This window comes from Lepidothrix coronata, unplaced genomic scaffold (assembly GCF_001604755.1).
Source record: "Lepidothrix coronata isolate B3197 unplaced genomic scaffold, Lepidothrix_coronata-1.0 Scaffold325, whole genome shotgun sequence".
Classification (NCBI taxonomy): domain Eukaryota; kingdom Metazoa; phylum Chordata; class Aves; order Passeriformes; family Pipridae; genus Lepidothrix; species Lepidothrix coronata.
In genome coordinates, this window is record NW_016690505.1 from 11,984 (window position 1) to 34,966 (window position 22,983).

The 22,983-nt window shown below is 40.8% G+C and overlaps 1 protein-coding gene across 1 annotated transcript in view; it reads left to right on the forward strand.

Moving 5' to 3' along the window:
- The first annotated feature begins 11,257 nt into the window (after positions 1 to 11,257).
- The window catches only part of PRICKLE1 (prickle planar cell polarity protein 1), a 66,532-nt gene continuing 54,806 nt past the window's right edge, over positions 11,258 to 22,983 (forward strand). Inside the window, exon 1 of the mRNA XM_017838147.1 lies at positions 11,258 to 11,369. The gene's annotated coding sequence lies outside the window, so the exon portion shown is untranslated. The remainder of the gene's footprint in view (positions 11,370 to 22,983) is intronic.

Here is a 22,983-nt window from a genome sequence, read left to right on the forward strand (position 1 = left end):
TTAGTTACACTCACAGTTCAACACTCAAGTAGGAAAACTGTTTAATCACTCAGTCACCCAAGAGGCAAGCTTCAAGTTTAGCCTTGGTTTCTGAGGCAGATTTTTATAGTTCTTAGTTTAAAACATTGTTATAATACTTTGTTAAACCAGCTATTGGAGTTACCCCAGCACCAGGGAGAAAATGAGGAAATCCTAATTGATTTAAGCATAGAGCATGCATCAAATTCCTTGAATGAAAGCTGTACAGGATGACACGGGTGTTATGAGTTAAGACAAACCTGAGGGTCCATGTGAAAGTCATGTACACCATGGAAATTCAGTTTTGAGGTGAATGTGTGTTGCAGTCCAAAATTCAGATACCAACAGAAAAGGAACTGCTAGGATAAAACAGGAAACCTTGAGCCATAGGGGCTGGGGAAAAACCCACTGTCTAAAAGACCAGACAAGATCCATTGACCTGCCTCCCCCAGCAGGATGTAGAGAGACTTTGCATGATGCTATCAGATATCCCATTATCTTCTCTCTTCCTGGGGAAGAGCTGATCACCCTTCCCCAGTATAATCTTGCTTACTGGAAATATCAAATCCTTTTTTCCCCAAATGTAAATACTGGATCCCAGAAATTTAAATCCCTTTTCTCCCTTATGTCACCCCTGCTACTGGAAATGCTAATAGATTGTGGAATCCCCTATTTGGCATAACCCTGCCTCCTTTTTAGCATGTTAAGCCCCCAAGACCCTTAAATAGTGGTTTGCATGTTCAATAAAGATATTACAGTTTTTGCCTCTATATCTGGGATCGTGTTAGCTTTATTGGACTGTTATGAATGTGGGCTTTGGATTTGAACTTAATGTAGGATAGACTTTTCACATTTTCCAATGCACCCTGATTCTTCATGTTTATTTTATGGTCATCTGTTGGTTTTCTGAAACTACAGCATTTCATAGGTAAGAAAGAAGAAGAATGGTTATCTGTTTATGAGTATACATTCTACCTAGTCAGTGTGACAAAACACAATGAATACTTCCACACAACAGTATCTTTAAAACTAGGTCCAGCCTACCAAGTAAGACTGAAGAGCAAAGAGCTGGGGAAGAGTGTTGCTGCATCCCAAATCCCTATTCTGTAGTATCAGGGAAGTTATGAAAAATATGTAGGCAGGGGAGGTTCCCATAAGATTTAGAGCAAAGAATATGGAAATCATACATGAAATCAGGTTGAAACACTCAACAGAGTTAGGAAACCTAGCAACCTAGAGGCATCTGCCTGAAAAATGGCAGGGAGAGAAAGTGGTGAAACAGGTTTTCTATGAAATACAAATAACAGTTAAGAAGTTTGCTACTGATGAGTCCCGTAGCAATAGGACAAGATAGGATGGTGATGAAAAACTCAGTAGGCTCTGGTTATTCTTTTTATGTTGGAAGTTATTCTTTATATACTTTCTTCAATCTCTTGGGACTGGATTAGCAGCCAGTAATCGTTACTGGCTGCTAATCATAATCTTTCATTATGATTGTACTTGTCAAAGAAATTGTACTTATTTACATCTTTTCATCTCTGGAACTCCTTTTTAAAGGACCCTTCTTGTGGTGACTTGGATCTTGCATGTGGGACATGAAGACTTGCAAGCATCTTACAGATTCAGAGGAAGAGTCGTGGAAAGCAGAGCTCTCCACCACATTGATGTATAACAGGGAATCAAAGGAATCAAGTGAAATGCAATACCTCCAACAATATCCACAAAGGGAATGATTTTGATAATTGTGTCAAGATTTATTTCATTGTTTGACCCTTCCCACCTTGAATGTATTTACTAACACACTGTCTCACCCTCCACTATACCTTCTGCTAGCCTGCTGCATCAAAGAAGTATAATTTTGCACACTGATAGTAACTCAGCATCTCAAAGGTACAAGGTCAGCTTTTTCCATTTGAATTGGGAGGGGAGGCATGTAAAGAAAGCAATGTCAGAAAATTTCAAGCAGTGAGGAGAGAGCATAGGCTCTACTAGATTCTGTTTTCCAGGTAAAATTCTGCTTTCAAAGTAACACAGTTACTTCTCACTGACCTCAGCAGAAGTCAACGGTGAGTTTGTTCTCTCGATATTTTTGTGAATCAAGGAGAGAGAAACTAGTTGTTCCAGGATTTCCAAGTCCAACAAATGCAACAAACATACCCACAGCTTCATATACACTTTGTGCATACTCACATATTACCCTGCACCTTGTATTTCACTTTTGTTTGTGAAAAAAAAAACCAAAAAAAAGGAGCATGTTTGTTTTGCATTCCATTTCTGTGAACAATAAATCAGGCTCCAGAGAGCTCATAAATTTTGCTTATAGGAGTCAGACTGATAAAAACCATCTTTTGTAGACACAGTGCTGCACCACTCATTTTTGAATGCTCTCTTCCTGGAACAGAAAGGAGTGCCCTGGCCCCCAGCAATGAAATAAGGGAGGGAAAAGCTCTTCACTGTTGCTGTCATATCTGTATCACCATCCAGGACCCCTGTGTCTTGTTTCTCCTGTATGGTTTTCAAGTCATTCCTCTGCAAGGTAGGAGATATTAATTTTAACCCTTAAGCTGTGAATGGAAGAGTAACAAGGTAGTGAAGCCTCAGGTTAGTGTTCTGGTGACCAGATTGATGTACAAAAGATGGGAATCATGCTCTCCACCATCAGCTATGTGAACCTGAGCCTGAACTTCTTCCAATTGGCACACACTCCCTTGATTTTCCAAGACAGGACTACCTTTTAGGAAGTACCAATGCAAGTGCAAATTTTCAAAAGAGACTGCTCTCCTCACTGTCTTGCTATTGTCTGCAGTGTCTTTGACCAAGTCTTAACTTCAAAACTATATATATTAGAAAAGAAAATGCTTTCATTTAATGAATGCCATTTCTTCTCTCTTTTTCCCCTTTTAAAATCTGTTTTCATTTTGCATGTGTGTTAGCTGCATTTGATAAATCATGAGCTAGAGGTCAGCGAGATTTTGCCATGGTTTGACATAGATTTGACAAGTACTGACAAATCCTGACAAATTTCCCACTGATTGCAATTCAAGATAGATTTTTGCCACTGGATCAAAGGATAGAGACTTTGTAAGATACCTTTGTGGGTGACCAAATTTCTTAAATTAGTACAATGAGAAGAATGAAAGCAATCCCTGCTAATACAAGCACAAGAAAATACTGTTTTCTAAGTATCAAGGAAATTACTGAAGGATTTTTACAAAAGGCTGTGAATCTGTATTTTTTGTACCCAATTTTAAGCACATTGGGTCAGGTGCTTTCCTTTGATGCAATTAAACAATGTACAGCATAAAATCATTCTGTACTACAGAGAATCTTGAAACAATTGTTTGGGTTCAAACGGAAAGAGGGAAAATTTAGGTAGATAAATGGAAGAACTTCTCTACAGTGAGCATGGTGAGGCACTGGCACAAGTTGCCCAAAGAAGTCGTGGATGCTCCATCCCTGTAAGTGTTCAAGGTCAGATTGGATGGGGCATTGAGCAACATGGTGTACTGGGAGGTGTACCTGCCCATGGGAAGGGGGGTGGAACTAGATACCTTCGGTGTCCCTTCCAACCAAAACCATTCTATTATTTCACAAGCTGAACACTAAAATTAGTCCTGAGACTTTTTTTAATTCTCAATTAGCATAAGCTGACTGAGTAATTCAGTGTGAGTTTGACAAATCCTGTTTTGCTGACTCCTTTGTTTTGACTTTCTGGAGTTTCCATTATATCATGTTTAACTACATAAAATGCAAGCAAAAAAAATATAAGGCATATTTAACTGATAAATCAGGTGGCTTGACATATTTTCATGTCAACCTTGACAGATAGATAGGCAGAGTCTGAGAAAATGACAGGTCCAAATGAATAAGCATGCCTTTTTATATCCAGTACCTCAGCTTACTTAAGTATTGACACCTCAGAGAAGCAACTAATATACAATAAACCTTACAGGGTGGAGAATGAAAAGCACAAGAATTCGGTAACACTCCTCTCTGACTAGGTCTAGAGAGAGACTTAGCACTAAAAGGAGATGTCAGGGCTATAGCAAATTGTGATGTGACACTGCATGGAAGAGAAGAAACCTGAAACACAGATGAGTGCTTAATTATCAACTGTTCAGGTAGCATCACTACTGAAGAGACTTGATATTTGAATCTGGCAAAAACTGTGGGGAAAAAAAAAGAACAAGCATTCAAATTCTGTAAACATTCCTGATTTTCAGAAATGCTGCCCACTCATTATCCCCTTTCCCTTCTGTTGGATTTCTGGCTCTTAACCATCTCCAAAGAGCATCTTTGATTTATTTACCTGCAGCTTTTATGTTTCCATGAACTCCCATGTTACCAAGTTTCAGAACTCAAATGTTTTCTGAAAATGCATTTCAAAGTAATTTCAAACTGCTTAAGGAAGCAGAATCTTAAATTTGTCAATATAGACGCTACCAGCATAGTGTGTTCAGCCAATATGATAATAGAAACAGTGTAATTCTGCCTAACACATGGCAATACTGATACTTTGAATAATGAACATCAAATTCTGAAAACAATTTACCTGAATTTCAAATCTACCAAATATTTGTGATCTGTGTATTACTGCACTCATCCTATCAGCATCAAAACAATATCATGTGAGGTTATTATTTGCAACTAATAGCTGCATGCAGCTACATAGCTTGAATAATGATTACTTCTAAAGAACAGTTAATCCCTGGTGTTAAAAAACCATAACTTTATCAATCCTTCTGAAATATTTCTTTTTTAATTTGAAAAAGAAACATAATTTGCTAGATTAGTGACCTTCCAGTTTACTTCTTCAGGTGAAAGAAGACTTAATTCTTTTAACTTTTAGCATGACAGTAAAAAAATGTTGAATACTTGAAAAAAGCACTTACATGTGCTGGGGACTGCTGTCAAGATCAGGCTTCACTTTTACCTGAGTCCAACTGACTGAGAAATTATTTCATTAACAGTGTTTATGAGTAAGACTAATGCTGACGTTTTTATTGTTTCTTAGAGAATCTTTTTCTAGGTATGCAACATGACTGAAGACAAAATGATACTTTCCATTGATTTAAATATCCAGCAAGTCAGGTCCTGCATTCATGAAAATAACAAATTAATTAGTAAATTCAAAAATCCATAAGGTTTCCAAACCCAAATTCTTATAGCAATGTAAATTTATCCATGTTCATTTTTGGCATTTAGTATGAAAAAACACAAGTTAGACTAAAGGTAAATTTAGCAGAGGAGTTAAATATTTAATTTGTTTTTAAGAATGTGCTTTAATTTTTGTAACTGGTGCATCGGTCACATAATAATGGAGGAGACTAAAATCTATAATAATAACAGCATCCTTGCATTAGACCGAAGTAATACATGGGAAAAAATAGAAAATATTTCAGGCTACAGATGTCATCTGTGTCCCCATACATGAATAAGCTCTTTCAGATAACACTTTTGTACAATCATTCCTCAGCGTCTCAATCAGGTAACTCACATTTTAATTTCATTTTGATTTAATTGCAAGAATTGTAATTTCAAAGGAAATTATCAGTACAGAATCCAATAGTGTTTTATCTTAATTACATCTTATTCTTCATGTCTCCTATTCTTCTCTGAGGATGATGAATAATTGATTACATGATTTGCCACAATTATTTGATGAAAAATCAATGGTATTCAATCAATTTGTTTAGCGATTGTACTTTGCAATTTACATTTAAGTAAAAGATTAAGATCTTCTGCATAGTTAAATAACGAACTATATTTAAATAATGTTAAAACTGTAACACAGTGAAACAAAAGTTAATAAAGTTAGGGTTGTGATTTGCTCTTGTGCCATCATAGAGAAGGAAAAGGACAAATGGTGTGGCATATTATCCTTAACTTCTAACATCCTGACTTCCCAAAGTGTAATTTTTAAGTAAACTGAATCTAATAAGAACAAAAGATACTTGAAGTCATTATAGATATTTTTACAAAATAATATTTATTGCCTTCTATCAAGGTTGGGTTTTTTTCTGTGTAGTAGTTACAAATCTGGGTTGATCTTATGAAAGGGCTAATCATCAAGTGTCTTAGTGGATGTGGGATCAGACATATGCTCTCAAAGCTGTTTCATCTCTCAAAACGGGGACAACAGAAGGTTGTTCAATCTCAGTGTCTCCTGTTCAAACAGAAACACCTCCAGGCAATGAAATGGCCACACTCCTGGGGACAACGCAGTGAAAAATCCATTGTAGTCTCATAGGCATACAGGAGATTGCTAGAACTAGGAAATAAATATGCAAAGAACCACTGAGTTTCTGAGGATTCATCTGGAACTAGAGAAATGCAGGGAGCTTTTCCGTTGTTTCTTGAATACAACCAGTTTCATCTGAGACCACTCAGAAGGCAGAATACAATCATCCATGGCTGGAATAGTTACAGAAATGTTGGGATGTTTTCCAAGAGGTGCTACAAACGTCACTACAGCTCACAGGACTGACTCCAGCTCTGACAGAAAGGAGCACAAGGCACTGCAGCAGATCTTGGAACAAGGACTAGGATTACTTAAATGGATTGTAAACTAAATGTTGATTTTTTTCATCTCAGTCAAGTTGCCCATTTTATCCTAGCCCATAGAAGATAACTAGGCTAGAAGAACCAGTGGAGCACTCTGATCAAAGGCAGAGCAGGAAGCCTTCATATAAGGATAACATTTTGGCAGAGATGGATAGGACTTAGAAAGTTAAACAACCAGTGAAGGTGCCTGGGAAAGAAATCCATAAGAAATATTTTTTTAGCTGGCCATGCAAGGATTCAACTGAGTTCTAAACAGAGATTAGGAGCAACTATACAGCTGAAAAAGTTATGGAGCCAAACCAAACAAAACAGGCAAAGTCAGCAGGAGAGATCTTACACAAAAATGAAGGACCATTGCAAAAATAAATCAGAAAAGAAGATACCGTAAACTGGAAGAATACTTGAACAGGAAAGCCTGAGAAGCCATCCCCTCTCCAAAATACAAGCATGCACTCCAGCTTTGTCCTGACTCTGTAGCTGGATGCAATTCCCTCCCTCCATACATGCTACACTCAGGTTTACTTGGGAAAAGAAATCAAACCTGGATGCTGTGATGGGAGTCATAGTACTCAGTTTGTCCCTGCTTTAATTGACCAGTGACCAGGTTTCCAACTACCCTGCAAAACCATCCAGCACTCAGAGTATGTCTGATGTAGATTGTTGAGTCTCATGTGGATACAGAAGAGGAAAGCAGTACACCTGCCAAGGTTGGGGGGAAAACAACTCTCTTAACCACTGACATCTTGAAAACTCATTATTAAGACTGGGGGGTTTTTAAGCCAAATCTATACTACTGATAAAGAACATATTGCTGGGTACAAGCCAAAGAAAAAAGAGGGTTTTATAAGAATTAGCATTTGAAAACTTGTTCCTAATTGTTTCTGCCAGTCCACATGACTCCATTCCAAGTAACTTGGTAACTTGGACAGGCTTTATTTCTATCCACATGTTTCTGTGAAGCAGCCCAGAAACACCCAACACAGAACTTGAACAAAGTGCTCTTGTTAATATTAATAATTTGCGTGCTTCTATACAGATTTTTATCTGAAAAACTCAAGTGCAGCATAAAGATTAATTAAGCCTTGGCTTAGTCTTTGCATGCAAACGGGGAAACTGAGGCATTTCTACTGCTACTTAGAGGTACAAATAGGAAAAGAATGGCCATTGCACACATTGTGGGATCCCTTCCTGAAGAAAGACTAAGGAATAAAAAGAGAAAGTAAAAATCTAATGTACAGCATTATAGAAAGTGAGCAGCAGAAATTAAAGCACTGTTCCTCTCCTAAAATGCCCAAATGAAGACAGTTTGTGCTTCATACCTTAAAGAAAAGCTAAAGCAAAACCTTGAAGAAATTCAAATCTTGCCCGTAATCCAACACAAATTTTGTTTTAATACACAGTAAAACCACCACAGACACCCGTGGGGTGGCCTAATGTCGGTATCAAGACTGCTATGCTTCACTCAAACTCTCCATCTCCAGGGACGGCCTATTTCTATTCCCCGTACTTACACTGCTTTAGTAACTAGACAACATAGTCTGACCTGTATCTTCTGTACTGGCTGAATCCAAAAGCTCTAGATGACAGGATCAGGGTTGGAAAGGACCTCTGAGGGCCTATCCAACCTGGTTCAGCCACCACTTCCAAGCCAAGCTAGCCTCAAAGCTACATCGCTGATAGACTACATTTACGCTACCAAGCTAAGGAGCTACTTTTGTTCACTTACCCGCAGTTACAGTTGTAACTCTGTAGGTATGATTTCAATATGAAAACATGTGACACTTTAAAGATAATAAGAAAAATTTAAAGTATTCACTGGAAGAGGTAGGATTGGAAAAGAAGGTCTGGTGGATTGCTCTAGGCATTTCCTTCCAGGGTATCCGTATGAATCTGTGTGGATGCTTTCCTCCTACTTCAAAATCACACGAAAACTTTTCATATTTCACATTTTTAAATTTTAATCTCCTGCAACATGGGCCAAAAATTGCATTCCTCACATGAAATTAATGATAACTGTCAGCATTATTTCTGGAGAAAAATCCTAAATATAGAACATATTTTAGAAAACATTTTTCATAAAAGGGGCAATAGTCTCATGGAATTTGGGGCTTTTACTATGTTACAGTAACAAAGCTGTGACTCAAGCCTCTTTTAAACTTGCTTATCAGTATGCAACAAAATCACAGGACAGCTAAGTAGTTCCTATAGAAAGTGCAAAAAAATTGATGGAGAAGATTATCTTCCTTTCCTCAGCAACTGCATTTGCAGGTTGTATTTTTTTTTATCTTATTTCCTGAGGCTTGCAGTAGCTGTGTTTTCTCTTGGACATAAAACAAAGTCCTGTATATACAAAGAGAAAACTGTGCTGTTTCCTCAGGACTACAGTTGGTAACTTGGACAGGCTTTATTTCTGTCCATGTTGTGAAAAACAGGGTAGGTTATAACACTATTAAAGCAGCTCTGCTGGATTTGCATTGCAGACATGGCTGTAGAATGGGTAAATTACATTACTCTAGCAAACTTCCCAGGCTACCCATATGGTTAAGTAGAAACTCAGAGTTTATAGCTTAATTAGAGGCATTTGTAAGTGAGGATCAGATAAACAGATATACAACTTAAAAGAGTGCATTGGCCATAAATTCTTTCATTCCAGATTCAGATCTGCTAATATATGACTTCAAACACCTTTGACAAGGTTATTGAACAGTCAAGCATCTTATTTCCTATGCCTTTGGAACCTGAAGTGGGAAGAAGTAAATGGCAGAAATCATGTAATCCAGCCAGCAGAGCCTAAACATATTTAGATCTTTGTGATAAGTGTTACAGAAATGCTTGAGTAGGTGGCAGGGAAAAACACAGGACAAGGAACAAACAACTCTAAGGGGAGAGATGGCCCTTTTGCCATCTTTGCCACCTTTTCTTTGCATTCCCTTTATAATTAATTTTTACAATATTATGATATAATTTATTTTTATTATATTATATATTTTACAGTACATTTCTTTTTTTTCACACTCTTCCTTCATCCTCATTTTCTTAAATTACAGATGAAATCCAAACTAATTCTGATGGAAAGGGTGATAGAAGCTGACTCTCCTGAGGTTTCACCTGCCTGTACAAGTGTCTATCCTTTCTCTCTGAAAACTTCCACGTAGATGCAATCTGGAAGTGTTTATTTTCAGACATGGTTAGGATTTAAAAGGAATTGCTCAGCAATGTGACGGTGATACTACATCCAGGCTGCAAGGAAATGGCAGGGCAGAGCACCCAGGGCTTGAATTGCAGTTGAAACTTTTAAGGTGATAAGAGGTTTAACACTCTTTGCTGTAGCAAAGTTGTAGCCTTGGGTTGCAGTCTGAAGTTGTTTCCTGTGAGTTACATTTTTATTTTTTCATATGCAGAAAGATGATTTTGACCAGATTGGAATACAGATAACAAACTTACTCAGCTAACACAGGAAAACCAAATACGTTTCAAAACAAGATGGGAAAATTGTCATTTCCATTTCCTCATGTAATTCCTTTCTTAGAAAATGAAGACACTGCCACATAACAACCCAGATTTCAGCTTTATATAAAACAACTTTTGAGGTTTCAAACATTTGTTTCACCAAGTGGGGAGAGTTTGTGACTGCTTAGAAGTCACTCTGGCAAAATTATCTCATCTTCCAATTTGCATCTACAGAAAAAATATAACGTTGAGTTAAACGCCTTCATTGTTACTCATTCTTTGATGTTTCCACAGGGGTTTTAAATACTGCGAGACCACTAGAGAACCAGGAGCTCAATCCACGTTGCTTAAAGTGAGTTAGGTGCAAGACGCTGAAACAAGGGCTGCAGACTCCGGCCGCTGAAACAGATTCCGAAAGTGCCGGTAACAACATAGCAAAGGGATTTAAACGTGTGCCTCGCTGCTTCAGCGTCCCTTTAATGCCTGCCACCTTCGTTTTGCGACCCTCTCGATGTTAACGCCAGGGCTGCTTTGCTTTAGGAAGTGTCCACCCCTGCCAGCCCCCTCCGGGAGCTTCCCTAAGCCTGGCGGCTGCCGGACCCAAACACCCTTCTACCCAGCAGTGCCCCGGCTGCCATCGGTGGGTATGCGCAGCCCACCGACAGCACCGTGGGCCGCGAATCCCACCGGAACGGGCTCCATCGCCCACCTCTGCACAGATCAACGGGAAAAATTTTCCATTAACTTTCCCTCTCCTGCTCCCTCGGTGGAAACTGGCGTCTCCAGAGCTCTGTCTGACCGGGGGAAACGGAGCAAGGAGGCTGCCCGTCCTCCGCCTGCTCCCCAGCCATCCCAAACTGGGGGGAAAAGGGGTTCCCCCAAGTTTTCCCGAGTCCCCCCCAGCCCCACACGGCAGCGCCTCCTCCGCGCGCCGCTGGGCCCTGGGGCGGGGTCTGCTCGGGCCCCGCCCCTCGCTCCGCCCCGAGCCCCGAGCCCTGCCCCTCGAGCCCCTCGAGCCGGCGCCCGGCCTGGCCCGGCGGCGATTGGTGGGCGCGGCGGGCGACAGCCAATGGACGCGGCGGAGCGCGGCCGTCGCGGGCCGGGCGCGGGGCGGCCGAGCCCCATTAGGGCGGGGAGCGCGGGTGGGCTGGGCAGTCGCGGCGGAGGCGGCAGCGGGCGGTCCCTTCGCGGCGCGGCCGGAGATGCGCGTCCCCCGCCGGCGCTGACTCCGTGCGGCAGAGCCGCGTACCCGCTTCCCTCGCTGTCTATGTGACGGACCCCACCGCCGCTCTCCGCTAGAGAGTACGTCGCCGTGGTCCGGCCGCGCTGCGGGGAGGGTAAGTGGCGGCTCCCCGGGGCGAGGAGTGACGGGCAGCCTGCGGCGGGACGGCCGGCGGGTTTGACGGGGCTCCGTCCGCGGGCAGCACTGTGCCCCTGGTGGCGGGGCGCTTCCCACGGTGCGGTGGGGGTCCTGCGCCCTGCGCGGGGCTTGGATCTACAGGGCGTGACCGCGAGGAGCCTCCCGACCTCGGAGCCGGCGCCGTCCTGCGCGGAGTTGTCGGACGGGGCTGCGGGCTTGGCAGAGCAGGGGAGGAGGGGGGGCGCGGGGAGTTCCGCCGAGCCCCGCGGCGACTCCCGAGGGAAGGTGTCGCGGCGCCGCCGCGGTGCCGGCTCGGTGCGCCCGGCGGAGGGGCGCGCCGGGGCCGCCGGGCTGAGCGAGGGTTCAGATGCGGGAGCTCAGCTGTTGCCTGTCAGTGGGTGACAACTGGCTCCTGCAAGGCAGCCTCCGCCTCCTCCCTTATCCTGAGCGAAGTGTCCGCCTCTGGGTCCTGCCCCGAGCGGGGACCCTGGCCGGGGGGGAAATCTCGGTCTGCCATCCCGAGAGCATCTTCCGCACTGTTCGCTGTTACTGGGGGTACCTCGTCCCCCCGCCGCTGCAGCACGGACCTCGTCGAAGTATGTGGTTTTTTTCCTTCCTCGGTGAAGAGAGCTCTGAAAGGGTGATGAACCCTCCCCGAGCCCCTTCTCCCAGAATATTTATGCCCACCGCGGGATTTCAAACTCCAGCAGCCACCATTTATCAACCGACCTGGCTGGGTTGAGTCCGGGAGCCTTCGCTACGGTCCGAGCCCGGGGCTGCTGGGTCTGGCCTTGGGCAGGAATCTCTGTCCCCCAGCGGGGTGGCCAAGAAAGGCAAAAGAGAGCACCCGCCAGTGTTTCCGAATGCCATCAGCTGGAGAGCGAGGAAACGCAGCGGGGGGTATTTTACAAGCGCGCTGAGAAACGTTTATACAGCGGACTTAAAGGTTAACAATGCGCATTCCCTACATGCTAAAACCTAAAAGGTGGCAGAAACGTATGGCTAGCGTTATTGCAGCGAAGTTCCCTGTGATCGTTGTTTAGCTGGTAACTGAGGTCTTTAAACTGCATGTTTTGCGCGACACTCAGAGTGAGTACTGAGGTTTTCGAGCAGGAAGGGGTTTTCCCCCTTTAGCTCTAGTTATTGTTATTATTTCTAGGAGGAATTACATGATTTGTACTACTCCTTTACAACGCAGGTATATCACAGTGGCCAGGTTTTCATCCCAAGATGTGAGTAAGCTTGGACAGAGAGCAAAAAGGAAGGGAGAAGGAGAGAGCAATTACTCTGATGCAGTGACAGATTCTCTCATTTCTCCCTGCAGAGCCCCGGATGAGCCGGGCTGGTGCAGTTCTGCCAACAGCACGGTAAACTGTGTCCTGTAAATCAAGGTCCACGGAGCTGCTCTCTGTATAACAAAAGGTTTTGTAATGAGTAAGCCTAGATCAGTAATACAACAATTTTAACATAACTGGGCAAGGGGTGTGCATGTGTGTGGATCTTACAGGGTTAATAGCTAAACTATTAAGATTGGAGTCAGATGTGGGTAAAAGCAACAGGAGAGTCTGGTTTTTCCTAATATCCTGTAGTATGATAACTCTGAAGAAGGTAATTGTTTAAAAAAAATCTGTTTCAATTTAAGATTTATTAAGCAAGAAGAACCTTATGTAAACATCAGAATCCCTTTCTTGTTTCATAAGACAAGAAATGTCATTTGAACTTAAAGACTACAAACTATGTGTGGATTTTCATGTGTATGTGCAAGAATGTTATTAATCTCATTTTCAACTCAATTGTTCTACTTCTTAGGGGGACTGGGGTGTTTAACTCAGGCTTTTGGCAAAATGGCTTCTGCACTTTTAGGTTTTGTTCCCTAGTAAATGAGTTTTTCCTAGCATTTAATATGACTTTTAGAATACAGAAGTAACAGATAGCAAGTGCCTTCCAAAGAAGGAGAAATGGAGGGGGATGCAGAGTTTTACTTACATATGTTGTAAGTTGGGAATGTATATTTGTATATAAGGAGAAGATCTGAGGAATGACTTGGCACGCTAATGACCTGGCTTTTCAGAACTTCAAGAGTTTGGTCTGTCTCCCCCTATGGTTATAATAAGAGATTAAATGCATTTGGAATATTTAATTAATTAGCATATGAAAATACGATGACTTTTACTTTGTCATTGTTTTCCTGTGAAACTTTTCTATGCTAATGAATGTCTACATTTTGTAGAGTAATTTAAATGGCATGGCTTTGCATTATGTTTTTGCAGATTGCTTTGACCCTTTCTAATGCTGCAAGCCTTTGTATCATAGCCTAAAAGTCCTTTTGCTTTGTCATATTAATCTATTGATAAATCTGTTGTCAATGACTGTGATTCACAGCTTCTAACAGAGCAGACTGAGAGTTGCTCTTAAATTTAAGGCCTCTATTTGCTTCGGTGCTATATCTTGTGCATTCCAGTGTTAATTGGATGTGCAGTGATGAAGTCCATTTAAAACAAACAAACAGGCTGGGTTGTGTTTCTGTTTTCTACCACTACCTTACCCTAAAGTAAAGAGATCCCTGCTGTGGTTTAAGACCATGCTCCGAAACATTATTCTTTCTAATAATTGCGAAGCATCATTTGTGCTTTTGGGAAAACTGTCGTATGATACAATATTGCATGAAGAATGCTTGATTGAGATGGATGCATGGTCACCAAGTGGCTTATATCAATATTCACTTTATCAGCTTGTATTAGGACTTAAGCTTGAGTTTGGCCAGCTCTGGTTTTGACTTATGCTGTTTAAACAGAGGTAAACTTGAGGTTAGCTCTAGCCATTAGTATATGCTTGGTGTAAGCCATGCATGCTTAGGTCCTGCTCCTGGAAATGTTTACAGAAATGAGTAACTTTTACTTGAGTGCTTAAATTGTTTGGATTAGGAGTTGTATAATGGGAAGAACCAGCTTGGAAGGATACAGCACAGCAATCACTCATCTTTTTCCCCTCCCACCTTATGGCTGAAGAAACATGTTTTGCAAGTAATAGCATACTGAAGTCGTGGCACTTCTGGCAGAAATTCCCAGATGGACTATCAGATCAGTTTGCCAAAATTACATGCTTTTTTCAGAAACAGCTCTTTGGCTGCTGGTTCATTGACAAAAGATAGTTCCAGCTACTGAAGAAAATTTCATAGGTGGTCTGCTATAACTCTTCCTCTTTGTATTTTACTTGTTTGTAATATGTACGTTATACTTTTTTTAGCAAAACTAAATGAGCTAACAACTTTTCAGCACAAACTAACAATACTTCTCAAGCATGTTTTTGTGCAAGGAGGTTTTTCTAAATTTACAAAATGAGTGAAGTGCTCATATACAAGAGGTATGAGCCAATACAAATATTTTCAGTGTTTTTAAAATATCTGTAAGTGACAGCTTTTTGCAAGTGTACCTTTTCTTGGAACTCTGCCTGGAAGGCTGACTCCTTACAAGTTCTTCAATATAGCCATAAGCTTGATGAGTTGCTTTTCAAGATTATTTTGAACCTATCAAGCTCAGTGTTTTGCTAGCTAGTAAACCTCGGGTAGACAGTCTTTCAGGCAGGCCTTTCATTTCCAGTGGATTACGCATCAACAAAAGCTGGAACTGTGTTATTTCAGTTGTTCTGCACCAAAATCATGTACTCCTGTCTAAGGTCTGTGTTTGAAACAAGAATTTATAGCACCTGATAGCTCTTGCTGTTCTGCCTTCTGTACTTCTTCCTTTTCCTCCCCTCTCTCCCCTCCTTAAGATGTAAGAGTATTATGGAGTATGCTTGTAAGTTTGTATCTATAATAGTTTTATTCAGTTGTCCCCCTTTTGTCTAAGCGCAGATCCCACAGCTTGCAATTACTGTCTTTGACTTTAGTAACAATTCTTTTTTTTTTTAAATGGTTCCAGTTACATACAATATCAGCTTTGTAGAGCAGTTGCGTGCCAAAAAAGCATTTTCAACTGCCATCCAAATATTGAAATATAATTGCTTGCTTTTATATAAAGTAAAATTTGGTTCCTGTGATGTTTTTTTAACCCCCTTTTTGAGCTTGTTGCTTTCTAGTAATCCCAGTTTTAATACTACATGATTCCAGAACTAGGCTTCTCTGTCGGCAGCATGCCAAATCCTGTCTAATGTCTGTCTTAATGTGGTGTATATGAAAACTGACTTCTCTGTGGATTTGATCACTGATTTGTTTAATTGCAACCAGCGTGATTAAAAATCTGCATGTCAATATCGTGATGCTTATAGTAAAATTAGTTTGGGTTTTTTTTTTTTAAGCAGAGTCATATTAGTCCCTTAAATTTTCTCTGAGAGAGTCTTCATTGTCCAAACATTGTCATTTCTGAATATTTGAGTGTTTTAAAAAGAAAATAGCCACATGGATGCAGTTATGAATGTAACAACATAGGCCTTGGATTGTGCTGTGTGGTAGGACTCTTGCATCCTCTTGTTCTGTAGGAAACCTGCATCTTCTCTCACGAGTCTTAAAAGGACTGACATGAGAGACTTGCATCTGGAACCTTAAACACTTCTAGACAGACACTGCTGCACCATTTCTCAAAACACACATCCCTTCTGTATTCCTATGCTCCCTGCTGGAGCCCCCTGACACAGGCACTGTAATTGTTTAGCTTTCCCCATTTTGCCCTCCCCTAATCTCTTCATTAACAGGGTGCTCCTGTGACAGAGTAGTGCTAGCTCAGCAAGAGGCTCAGCCCAGACACTCTTGCTCAACCTGTCCAGCACATGGGCTGGTTGGACACTGCCCTCACCCATGGCCCATTTCTGTGGCAACACAGACACACAATAACCATGGCACAAATTGAAAGCCACCTTGCACTTTCAGGTGTGGATCAAGTTGTCTAAGAGCAGTAAAACCTGACTTGTTTTCAAGTATGTTAAAAATTACTGCATGATTAGTGAAGATGTTTTTTAAGAATCTCTTTTTGTAATCAAGTGTTAATCACCCAGAAGTTCAAAAGTGTTTACGTAAAGACGTTGCATGTGTTTGTGTGCATACTTTAGAACTAATACGCTTTTACTTTATTTCAGACTCTTTGTATGAATTGGTATTTTCATATAAAAATAAAAGCTTCACATGCTGAGATGACTATTCAAAGTATGAATATTTATGTACTTTGAAATGAATTTTATGAAGGTGCTGAAGAAATGTCTGAACCTAGCATATTTGCATCTCTATATACAGACTGCTAAATGAGTTATGCTGCCTCTAGAACCTCACTAGTGAATTGTAAATGTCTTCTGTAGAAGTATACATACGGCTTTCTGAGAGCTTTGAACTGTTTTCTCATGCTTTGCTCATCAGAAAGATCATATGGATAACTCATGAAAGGGCTTTTTTTTCTTCCAGTCTTGTTTGCAAAGCATGGTGGATCTGTGTGATAAATATTGAGTTCTTATTCATCCTGGGACTGAAATGGGTTTATTCTGTGCCTATGGAATATGAGAAAAATATATACAAAGGATATGTTTATATTTAATAAAATTAATAGCATAAAGCGAGTGCAAAGAAACTTATAAGCCTAAACAGCTTGGCAGGCCGATAGCCAGCAAATGTCTTAGAGTACTGCCAAACACGTAGAGAGCAGACTAGGCTCTCATCTGTTCTGAGGTACCAAAAAACTATGTAACTTCCAGCCTCTTAAGGATGTTGTTTACCCAGGGTGTTCTGTCCTATCAGCAGCTCAGTATAGGTTTGGATTGCAGCAGGTATCTGCTAGAACGTACCCCTGCCATTCAGGAGAGATGTGACTGCCTAAAAAAGCAAGTAGTTGTGCTGCAGCAGCTCTTCACAGCCAGATCCCAGAGTGCGTGTCCCCTTTTACAGGGCATTGGCATCCCCTTAGGAGGCTCTGGGGAAGGAAGCTGTGTTACCAGAGTAAAGCTGGAGACAACATCCACGTGGTAAGAGGATGTACTGCTGTTGTGCTCAAATATGAGCTGCCAAAAAGCTGTGGAAGCGCTCTCAGCAACGGATGCTGCCTAGTAGGTTGGTGAGCTCAGTGGCTTCTTTAGCTGTTTGCGAATCCAATAAATGTCAAGCTTTACCCCAACCTTTCATACAGCCCCTCTGCTTGGACAGTTTTTGGAGGGGATTTTGGGTGGTGTGAAGCTGTAGTTCAGTGGTCCAGGCTATTAGCCCATTTTGTTCTCAATATATAGTTTTCCAGTTATATAAAACTGTTGATTTCATGCAAGAACAACTTGTATGGTTTTAGAGTAGCTGTTAATATACTGAAACTGAGCAATGCAGGTATTTGATTGAACTGAAGTGACCACAGTGACAAGGGGGCATCTGTTTCATTGCTGCGGATTTATTGCTTTTCTCATTTCTTTGCAAGATGTCCCCTGACACTTGGAGCTCTACTGTCTAGTTCTCAATCTGCCACCTTTTAGGCTGTAATTTTGGAAGGTTAATTTTTTAATGTCTCTCTGTCTGTCTTGTACTGTGACTATTCATAAACATTTTTAAACTTATTAGTGGATGTCTTATTAGCCTGGAGCTGATGCTGTAAGGAGGTACTGATATGATGAGGGCTTTTTCACAGTGGTGTACTTGGCGGCCTTATTTTAGGAATTGAAGTGATACCAGCCTCCTTTTTTTTTTTTTTTAATTTGATGCCTAAGTCAGTGTTCAACATCTAAATGCTAACTACAAAACGCTCAAAGTTGGATATTCCAGGGCATATGCTTGTTCTTGCATCTCTTTCCATATTCCCATGGCCTCTGGAAGGAGACATGCTTTGAAAGAACAGGTCTCATGAAAATCAGGAGGTACATCTTGAATTATGCAACATTTTTTCTGCAGGTGGAAGTCATCGTCCTTTGTGCAATTCTGTGCATTTACCTTCATCCTGCTTTGTTGTGTATTAAATCAGATGATATCTAATGCAATTGGGAGAAGATAATCTAGACTTGTTTTTAAAAGGAAACTGATGGCACGTTGTCCTGCTGGAGTGCAGGGGGAGGCTTAAAAACCAGTATGTGGGCTGTGACACTGATCATGCATATGAGTGAGAGCAGGGGGAAAAACACTTCCAAACAGGCAGCTACAGTAATATTCTGCCACAGTTGGACTCTGAATGAGTATGAATTACTTCAATCTTGCATTACTGTTGTAAATAAAATCTAATAAAACAATGAATTAAGACTCTATTCCCTCTGTAAAGTACTCGAGCTATTTACCTTATACTGTTGCATAGTTTTGCAGACACAGTTTAAGTGGGGATGTAGAGATAAATTAAAAAGAAAACCCCCAAATATTTCCAAAGTAAGTGAGCTTTCCAGATCAGTGTGAACAGTACAATGACTGTGTTCATGCACACTAGGGTGTGGTGAAAGAGGAGCTTCCTAACCACATGCTGCTACCAAAAAAAAAGAGAAAAAACCCCCAACCATAGACCATAAAGCTGTAGCTTCTGTTCTGCTGTAGCTCCAACTTATGAAGTGATTTTGTCACTTACGTCACATCTAGTACTTTGTCTGACTGGAGTTCCAGTTTCAAGTGTTGCTTTTTCTAACCACTGTAATATTAGTTGTTCAGATGATCCTGAAGGGTTTTGGAAGATCATCTGCTTGGACTTGAGTATGAATGATGGTTAGGTACTATATTTAGTGATGAAAATAGTTCAGATCTCTGCTCTCACTTCCCAGTTGCTGGGAGTGGAAGGTCTTTGTGTCCTTCAGAAAAAAAATGGCCTGCTCCTCATTTTATAGAATAACTGTAGGAAAATATAAATCAATGAAGTCTGTCTGAAAAAAATAAAAAAACAATATTTATTTCTAAACTTTTATTTTAGAAGCCAGTGCCTGAGCTTCTGACTTCCTAACGCCAGTTCCAAGTCTTTAAAAAAAAAAAAAAAGGCAAACCCAGAGTAAGCTGCGAGTTCTCTTTACCCCCATCCCCAGCTAGAGCCTCTTTGCTTGCCTTTGCTTGTGTACTCTATCGGTTTCACAGTTCATATACTTGTGGTTTTTTTTAAATCTCCCCCTGCACTCTGGTGGGAAACATGTCTGCTGTTTCCTTTCAAACACACAAGGCTTGATTCTCCTCTCACAATGGCATAAATTGTGAAGAACTCCACTTGAAATCAATGGAAGTAAAGACATGTAAAATGGGGTGAGAGAAGAGCCTAGCCTCTGGTTTCTATTTTTAAGTCAGTCTGGTTAACCTAAAATTGTTCAATGTGCCACTGTGACTTTAGTTTGTAGAAATCAATTGCTATGCTTGTTTCTTTTCATACATAATGTATCATTTTCATATATAATACATCACAGCTAGTACCCCTAATCATGATGCACATGTCTTTGACTTAATATCTTGGTACTACTACGTCAGTTTTGGTAGTTAATAAGTAATGTGTATGGTAAAGTACTTAACTTACTAGAGTCAGATCCTATGAAAAGTCTGAGTTACAGCTGTATTCCTGTGCAGCTCCCGAAGGAAAGCAAGCTGTATTGGCTCTATCGCTACAACCTAAACTTTCTTTGTGGTTTTCTACTGCTTTAGTAGTTCTAATCTGTGAATCTCGTTCCTCGTTATCCAGGTTCAAGATATTAATTCTACATAAACAAAACTTTCTTGGTTATTGTTGTTTTTCTGTGCTTGTAAAGTGTTCAGCTCTGTTCTGATGTTTTGTACATGCTTAAGAACTTGCTACAACTTCAAATTTTCTCTGAAAAGTGAAGTACTTTGTAATAAACCTGGAATATCTGCACACAGTTTTTGCCACTGCCCAAGTTTTGGAGGCTGTACACATTTGTTTATTTTTTGGCAATGGCTTATGGTCCTTAATTACCATCAGTAGTCAAAAAACAGAATGAGATTATACAGCAGTGCTGTAAAAGCTGTTCATGCTAGCTATGATCTGTACATGTGTGGATATCTTTGAGAACAGTCACCTCATTCATTAACCAATGCCACAGACTTCCATCTTTACCACTATTTAGTTTTTGAAATTAATGCAACGTTCTCTACCTAACTGAAATGTTGCTTTGACTGCCTCTTTCTGTAGTTTAAAAACCTCCCATGAAATAGTTGCCTCCTGTAATGTATTCTAACTTGCAGTAAATCTATTGGTGCATTTGAATTTTTGTTTTCTGCTAGAGTAGCAAATCACAGGTGTCCACAAGGGAGTCTCTTTAAACTTGAATACTGTGGTAGGCTTAATATATCATTTAAATTTTATCTCTAATTTTATTATGATGAGAGTGAAAATCCTGTGGTGTTTAGCTGTTGGGTCCTTGAGCTTTCCCCTTCCATTTTAATCCACTAGCTCCTCAAAAATCAAGAGGTTGCTTAGCTACTACATGGTGGCCTTTTGTATCAGGGACAGAAGATGCCACAGAAGCTTGCTGTGCTGCACTGGGTTGTAGTAATGCAGATTGCAATGTTCAGTGTGGCTTCCCAGCCGCAGAGGTGATGCACAACTGGCTTCTGACTTCTTGACTACAGTTGTGAATTCCAAGAGCAAATCCTTCCTCGTCCCTGCTAGGTTTTGCATTACTTACCATGGGGAAAATGGTTTATCATAGTCAATTCACTGTAGCTTTAACCATGGCTTTTTTGAAGTATAGTTGTCTGACAGGTAGCATGGTGGAGACTAAACTAAGATGTGGTGTTCGCTGCTGCTGTGAGCTGCTGTGGTCGTGTGCAGCAGTGCTTGCCTACAACTGATGTGAGGAGTGGTGGGGGCAGAGAAGGGTGTATGATAGGGGTACATATGTTTGTTGGTCAAATAAGCTTTTCCCACCTGGAAGCTGGACACTTCTCAGCTTTGTTCAGGTAGAGCAGTCCTTGTTGTGGAGTGGGGAACTGACTGCCTTCCAAGTGCAGAGATGTGAAGATAGTCTTTCTGGTGGCAGGCTTTACTCATTTTTCATCTCATGGCTTTGAGACTTGTTCTGTCATATAATTTTTGGAGCACTTTTATGCTCTTCTGAGAGTTATTATTGTGGAGGCTGCGATACGTGTCTGGAACAGAAACTACTTTTGGTAGTATTTTTAAAGCATGAGGTCTGGTGTGCAAGTCATTTTTGGGTACAAGAGAAACAAAAGGTTCTGTGGATAGAGTATCAGAATCTATGAGAAAATTAGTCTCTAATGCAAATTGGTACATACAGCAAGCCTGAAGAAAGACTGAAATCTTTGCCAAGCAATATGAAGCACCTTATAATTTTCATAGATGAAGGAGCCTCCTATGAAAAAAATATGGGAATAGAAGAGCATGCTTCTGGCTCTTTATTAGTTGTAGTGGTTAAAAACAAAGATAATAGCGTGTAATAAGGTTGGTGACTTAAAGGCTCTGAACAAACTTAAGTAACTTTCTGCCTGTTTGTGAAATTTCATGATGTAAGACTTGATCTCAGAAAATGGAGATGGGTTTGGAGATCCAGAGCTTGAGCTTGTTTATAGTTAATTTTGAGGAGCTGTCACCACAAAATACAGAGCTGATGGTGCCATGCTTCTGCAAAACACAAATCTGTTTTGGAAGTAGCAATAAGGCCAATGTAAATTTCAGAAAGCAGTCCTTCTAGTAAATAATTCCAGAGCCATTTGCTTTCCGTCTTGATTTGTAGGTAGGCATCCTGAAAGCTCTGACTACTGAACAGTTCACTGTGTACCTATTTCAGCTGTCTTTAAAAGCTACCTTTTTTCGCATAGATGCTTTCTGACAAGAGACCTCAGACAGATGCTTGGCACTCGTGTCTTTTGTGGCAGAAAGCAAAAACGTATGGGATCAGAAGTATGAATAGATTACTCCTGAATAATCCTTCTATTCAGTTACAGGTATATGTCACGGCATACACTGTAAGAAAGTGTTTAAAACTCTTTTAAAAGATGCATGTGTTAAGGACAAAAGTGTGTGTGGTGGGAGAGTAAAGCAATGTTTTACATAACACCAGCAGGCTCTAAGGTTTTATCTGACTGTCCTGTTTAAGGAAGGTAAAAATGATTAAAAATTGGTATGCTATGGAAGGGTGCATAGAAAATATATATTTCTTGGCATCCTTCCAGAATTACTATTTAGAGACAATTTTGTAATGTTGGTGTCTAACAGCATTCTGGTAGCCTCAGTTTTCTTTTCCATGGAACAGTTCCAGCCCTCACTTACAAATTAGCTTGCTCTGTGATACCATATGGAATAAAATAAATATCAGGACACACTGCAAAACATTTATGCCTAAATTTCTGACCAAAGTATGCACATAGATTGCTATAGCTATGAATTTGGCCCTTTAAGAAAAACATTTTGGAAGATACCTGATTATGTGTGCACATGCTCTGCCTGTGCCACAGTAGATGCACGCCAAGCACACTTCTGTAAGGAAGCCTGGGATCCTCTCCTCTAAAGCTGAAGCGTTTCTGTAGCTGTTAGGCCAACACTGTAAGGTGCACTACCAGCATGGAGGGCAGAGTGTACTGGCCTGAGAAGGTGTAGATGCTTATCAAGTCTGTGCTGTGACAGCTATCTACAGAAGAAATGCTTGAGAATAGTCACCTTGAAGCTGCATAGATGAAAAATATGCAGAATCAATGATAGTCCTTGACA